Raw genomic sequence first — 7,245 nt, forward strand, 5'->3', positions numbered from 1 at the left:
TATATTGCTTTTCAGAAGAACCATATATCTTATATGTAGGGATATCTATTACATTCTTGCCAGCATCATTATTTAAATATAAAATCTTTGTAATTTATCCTGTGAAATCATATACATCAGGGTTATTTTTATTCAACTTTATTTACTTTACTAATGAAATTGATATTTCTCTTTAGTAATAATTGAGAATAGTAATTGAGCACCACTGTCCACCAATTACTAGTCTGGACTTACTATAGATATCAGATTATTTCAACATCTTAAAACCTATATAATTAATTAACTTGCCAAAAGTAAAATAAATAGTTAATGGATGGCCATCCAGGATTCAAATCATGTTTACCTGACTCAAATCTAAGCTTTTAATAATCATAATCTTGCAAAACTACTTCCTGAATTATCCATAGCAACTATTTGTATTTCCTACTTTGTTATTTGGTTATAACATTAACTATGATTCACTGGGGATAATTCTAATCTCTGCTTGTTTCCAAAATCCAAAATAGCCAAAATACATCACAATTGAATATGACTATAGAATTGAAACTTTTCTAAGGAAAAATGAAAAATCTGGTGAAAGTCAAAGTCACAGTTACTACACAGATTACCACCATTCTGTCATTCAGCACATGAGTGCTAAACTAAAATGCTCTACATAACTTTGTATTATTAATGTTTGCAAAAGGCAAAAACAACAACAACAACAACAACAGAGAATTTATTGCTTTAGCCCTCTTCTCTACATCCTTGTCCTTCTGTCATGGTTGAAAGCAAAGCCTACAAGTGTTAATAAGGTGTCTCTACAATTTGTATTTAAAATGCTTACAAAATTGGAAAGGATAAGAATATCTTGCCAACTTACACTAATATTCCCAGTTCACAAGTTGAAATATGAAAGGGAAGATTATAAAACTGGTATCTATGTGTTTGTATTAGCATGAAACAGAATTACATTCACAAAAGGCCTGTATTATTTTGCTAAAGAATATTCAGCATAGATCAAAGAAACACATTATTTTTATATTGTGTATATAGTATGCCATAGGAAAACTTTTTACCTTTTGTAAAAGTTTCTGGGGCATTGAGTTACTCACTGGAAGATGAATGTTTATATTCTAATTCATTTCACCAGAAATCTTTATAAGTCATGTGTATTTCGCTCTCTCACATACACAGGTGCGCATAAGATACTTACGGGAGGTCACATTCTACTTTATCTTATTGCACTTATATCACTTCAAAAAGTCACCAGTAGAGGGAGTAAATAATTTGAAAATTAAATTAATTTTGATGTACTTTATTTTTAAAGTTGTATAAATATTAATCTATTTCTGCAAAATATCTGACTAAAAAGTCCATTACTTATGCAAGATTTATAATTGTGTAAGACACTCTTAAAAATATAAAATATAATTACAAATATAAGATTTATAACTATAAAGCACACTCAAAATATAATTACAAATATAATTTATAAATCTCTTAGTAATCTAAATCATAATCACACATGTTACAAAAAGAATATGGATTTGAATCAAATGGACCTGGGTTTTTCTATCCTTGCTCAGATTTTTCTCTAATTGTGGAACTTGAGACAAGCCATTCAATTTACCTGTTTCATTTTTCGTATCTTCCAGATGGAAACAAATAATAAATCAGAAATATGATGTCACAGAGCACAGGATTAAATATAATGATGAATGTAAAGTTATTAGTATTAAGAAATATTAGGTTTCTTTTTACTTCATTAGTTTTCTCCATCTATGCGTAATTCACCTTGTCCTCTTCCCACCTCCCTTTTGAGTAGCAACAACCTCTAGATTGGAAAGGAGTGAAAAGGGGTTGAAATATCTCTCTGGCAAATTGTAATGTCCACCTCTAGTTGCTCTACCACATGATACACCATTCCGACTTCTCACAGCTCTGTCATCTCCTTAATGTTTTTGGTATTACCTGAAATTCCAAGACACAATCCCTTCAAAAATAATTATCTCCTCCCCAAAGACATCCTCCCCTTTTCTATTCCATTTCTTCAGTCACCATAGCAATATCCCACAATGCTGTTGAAGTATATCAGACTTTCCTAATGGTTTGGTCATCTGAAGGGATTTAGAGTGTCCATGACAGAAAATTAAAGAAAAATCTCTAAGTAAATATTCCTGAAGTCTAACATAAAAATACCCATGAAATTAGGGATTCTTCAGTCAGGATATTCTCTTCAGGAGCATCCATTGTTCTTGAGCTTCTTTTCTGAACTCAGGTTTGAACTTTCTGGAAAGCCCTCCTTCCTCTAACCTCTTCTCTAAGAGTTACCACCCTTAGGGAATACAAACACGAGCTCACAGATGCTGGTTTTACTTCAGGCTCACTATCCTCATCGAATACTTCCCTGAGACTAAGTTGTCTGCTTGACATAGTACCCTACACCTCTAGCAGGACACCCAAGGTGTTGCTTGGCACCTCATATCCCACAGAACACTCTGGGAAAAGGCTATTCCAGTTGGCTCCTCTTGAAGTCATCTGTTTAACTGTATTATGGTCAGTGGATAACTGTTGGAGTATATGTGGGAACACGCACACACATTTCAATTTCCAAAGGACAAAATTTTATTCTTAGAGTTCATTTAATCCTACAGGAAAGAGAAACATATTTTCGTAACTGCATTAGTATTTGCAAGGTCACCCGTTTTACCAGGTGTTAGTAATTCACATTTTAGGCAGAGTGGCATCATAGTTTATTTGTTTCACCTGAACAGACTCTCAATTGTGCGCTCAGACCTGCCCCAAATAATACATAAGCCAACTGATGACTTACTTATCTGCTAATTGTGACTGCCATAACTGCACAAATACTTGAGTTTACTCCTTATAAGGGTCCAGATAAACGGAGCAGCGTTTTCTTAGTGTATGCCCCACAGCTGACCTTTGAGAAGGCACTACAAAGTATGTGCCAGAGACTCATGGAAGGCAGGAGCAGATGCTACTTACCATAGGAAAAGCGACAGATGTTTCAGTGTTAGGAAATGGCGTACTGGTAGAAAAACAGGCAGAAAAAAGGTTAGACTCACTGATATGAAAAGAGAAAGAAAGACAGAGGTGCTTACTAAAAAAGACTTGCCTCCAAGTCAACAAGTGTAAGATAAACAGGACTCACGATTGCACAAGTAAAAGTGCCTTGTGATTACACTTCCTATATCTAGTCTTAATAAGCTAATGTTGCTGATTTATTTTCCTTTATGTATTTTTTCTTTTTTTAACCAGAATATTATTACTACAGAACATGCATCTTCCTTTCTACCTAAAATCAACAGATCTATATTGAACTCCTTATACATACCAGGCACAATGCCAATCACTGGAAAAATACAAATAAAATACAAACCGATTGATATAGGCCAGGATCATGTGCTCCACCTCCAAATTCTTGACTGGTGTCAGTCTCACTCTAACCACTTGTCCTCAGAGAAGAAGGGTGGTTCATCAAAGAGATTGGGATATGTGATCACCAAAAGAAAAGTGAATGGATTATGGGGGGCCAGAAAATAAGGTCTCTACTGTATCAGATGTGATTTCTTATTTCTAGGAACTCCAGCCAAAGGGCTCAAAGGGCAAGATTTTATATTTCATATAAAACATAAAATTATGTTGCTACAGTTTTTAAAAGATTATTCCTATTTATGATCTAAACTTTAGAAATCTTTTTGCATACCCAAACCTTGTCACAGCAATGCTGCACAGTATCTGGTCCACATTTAAGTACTGGACCCAGCATAGGGGTGGCAAAAGTAATCAGCAAAAGACTCTGAGGGGGAGAAATACACCAGAAAAAGAATCAGGGCAGTATAATGATAGTAAACTTGACTACATTAGATATACAGGCTATCTTGGAGATATTGTTGCGTTTGGTTCCAGACCAACCCTATAAAAGAAATATCTCAATAAAGTGAGTCACACAAAATTCTTAGTTTACTAAGTCATGGGAGACTTAGTAAACTAGTTTACTAAAAGTCATGGGGGAAAGGGGCAGAGTAAAATGGTGGAATAGAAGGCCTCGCTGATAGTCACCCCTGCAGGAACACCAAATTTGACAACTATCTACATCAAAAAAGCACCTTCATAGTAATTAAAAATCAGGTGAGTACTCACAGTACCTGACTTTAATTTCATATTGCTGAAAAAGGCAATGAATAGAGTAGGAGGCCATCTTGATATGCTGAAGCCACCTGTCCCCCCTCTTCCCTCACACACTCTCTTCCACAGTGGCCTCATGGTGCAGAGAAATCTGTACACTTTGGGAGACGGATAGCTCAGCTATTGTGAGACTCTGCATCGAACTCAGTGCTGCCTGTCAGAGCAGAAAGCAAAACCGGGCTGAACTTCGCTGATGCCCACCCACCGAGGGAGCATTCAGACCAGCCCGAGCCATAGTGGAATTGCCCAATCCGGAAGTTGAAACTTGAGTTCCGGCTTCCCACAAGCCTCACCACTGTGGGCTGAAGTGCTCTCAGGCCCCAAATTGAAAGGCAATCCAGGCCACAAAGATTACAAGCCCTAGTTATGAGCTGGACTCTGAACCAGTGGACTTTGGGGGCACTTGACTTACTAAGGCACGGCCAGGGCAGCTAAGGCTGTGCCTACACCTCCCCTCCCCCAATCCCAGGAAACACAGCGTGGGTCTCCAAAAGAAATCCCTTCATTCTGCTTGAGGAAAGCAGAGGGAAGAGTAAAGAGGACTTTTGTCTTTCATCTAGCATAGTAGCTCAGTCACAGTAGGATAGGGCACTGGTCAGAGTTGTGAGGCCCCCATTTCAGGCCCTAGCTCCTGAACAGCATTCCTAGACACACCCTAAGCCAGAAGGGAAACCACCTCCTTGAAGGAAAGGACCCAGTCTTGGCAGTATCCATCACCTGCCGTTTGGCCTGAATAACCAGCAGCAATACACAGGTAGCATGGCCATGGGCCTTTGTGAGATTCCGAGACATGTGGACACCAGGTGAGACCCAACACATTCACAGCTATGGTGACTATGGTAATTAAGTGGCACCATTGTCTGGAGTAAGTACCTAGGGTTTGTCTTCTTGTGCCAAGAAGATTAATGACATGGACACACATGGAGTGGATTAGGGAGCAGAAAGTTTAAAAGAAAGAAGAGAGGAGAGAAGAGAGCAGGTCTCTCTCTTTTTGGAGAGAGACATCTGAAAAGAGAAGAGCAGTGGACCGCAGCTGATTTTATAGGCGGCCTTGGGGAGGTGGTGTCTGATTTATGTAGGGCTCACAGATTGGTTCGACCAGGTGTGATGTTTACATAGCACTAGGGAAAGGTTGGTTGCTCTACCCTAATCTTATTATGCAAATGGGCTTTCTATTTGGCTGGCACCATCTGGTCTGTTCCTACAAGTGGCTGGCAAAGGGAAGGGAAGATGGAGTCACCATTTTGAACATGTCTAGTCCTAGGTAGCTTTTTCCTGCTGGCATTCACCCGTGCAAGCTTCCAGCTTGCTTGTCTATGTCTGCAGCTCGATTTTACAGGCTACTCTTTATTAGAAAATGATTTGGGAGTTGCTCTTCATTAAAAAGGATAACGTTACCAAGGACTCCCATACCTTCACTATCTGCCTAAGTAGCTTTCTCTTAACTCCTATATCAGTAAAACTCCTTCTGCTTGAGAAAAGGAGAGGGAAAACTAAAGGGGGACTTTTTCTTGCACCTTAGGAACCAGTTGGGCCACACGCGGGTAGAGGCACAAGCAGGATCTTGGAGTCTCTGATTCCAGGTCTTGGCTCTTGGACATTATTTCTAGACCTGCCCTGAGCCAGAGGGGAGCCCATTGCCCTGAAGGGTGAGTCTCAGGCCTGGCAGCATTCACCACAAGCTGACTGAAGAGCCCTTGGGCCCTTGGCCTTAAGTGACTATCAGTGGTAGCCTGGCAGTACTTGCTATGGGCTTATGGTGGTGGTGGCCAAGGGGTGAGGCTCTTCTGCTTGAAGAAATGGAAGGGAAGAGTGAGAAGGACTGTGTTTTTTGGTTTGAGGGCCAGCTCTGCCAAAGCAGAATAGAACACCAAGTAGACTTCTAAGGTTTTTGACTCCAGTCCTTAGATCCCAGACAGCATCTCTGGACCTACTTGACACCTGGGGAAATCTTGCTGCCCTGAAGGGATGGACAAAAGACTGACTGTATTAGCCATCTGCTGATTACAGAGCTCTAGGGTCTTGAGCAAACAGAAGTGGTAGCCAGGTAGTAATTACATTGGGACTTGGGTAAGGTCCAGTGTTGTGCTGGCTTTAGGTCTAACCCAAAGAAGTTCCAGTGGTGGTGGCCACAGGAGTGCTTGTGTCACCCCACTCCCAGCCACAGAGGCTCCCTTTAATTGGAAGAAAGTAAGGAAAGAGAACCAGAGTCTCCGCTTGATAATCCAGATAATTCTTCCCGATCTTATCCAAGACTACCAAGGCAGTACCTCTATGAGTCTGTAAGAACCACAAGATTACTGGGCTTGGGGTATTCCCTAATGCAGATATGGCTTAGATCACAACACTCAAGTCCTTTTGAATAGTTGGGAAGCCTTCCTAAGAAGGTCAGGTACAAACAAGCCCAGACTATAAAGACTAAAATAAATACCTAACTCTTCAATCCCCAGACACCGACAAATGTCAATAAGCATCAAGGCCATTTGGGAAAACATGACCTCATCAAAGAAACTAAATAAGGCACCAGGGACCAATCCTGGAGGCACAGAGATATAAGATCTTTCAGACAGAGGATTCAAAATAAGTGTTTTGAGGAAACTCAAAGACATTCAAGGTAACATAGAGAAGAAATTCAGAAGTCTCTCAGATAAATTTAACAATGATAATAAAATAATTAAAAACAATCCAGTATAAATTCTGGTGTTAAAAAATGCAGTTGACATACAGAAAATGCAGCAGAATGATCAAGCAGAAGAAGGAATTTGTGAGCTTGAAGACAGGCTACTTAAAAATACACAGTCAGAGGAGACAAAAAAAAAAAAAATTGAAACCAATGTAATACACCTGCAGGATCTAGAAAATAGCTTCAGAATGGCAAATCTTATGAAGCTTAGTTTGGCTGGATGTGAAATTCTGGGTTGAAAATTCTTTTCTTTAAAAATGTTGAATATTGGCCTCCACTCTCTTCTGGCTTGGAGAGTTTCTGCCGAGAGATCCGCTGTTAGTCTGATGGGCTTCCCTTTGTGGGTAACCCGACCTTTCTCTCTGGCTGCC

The sequence above is a fragment of the Mandrillus leucophaeus genome, unplaced genomic scaffold (assembly GCF_000951045.1).
Source record: "Mandrillus leucophaeus isolate KB7577 unplaced genomic scaffold, Mleu.le_1.0 Scaffold376, whole genome shotgun sequence".
NCBI classification, from domain to species: Eukaryota; Metazoa; Chordata; class Mammalia; order Primates; family Cercopithecidae; genus Mandrillus; species Mandrillus leucophaeus.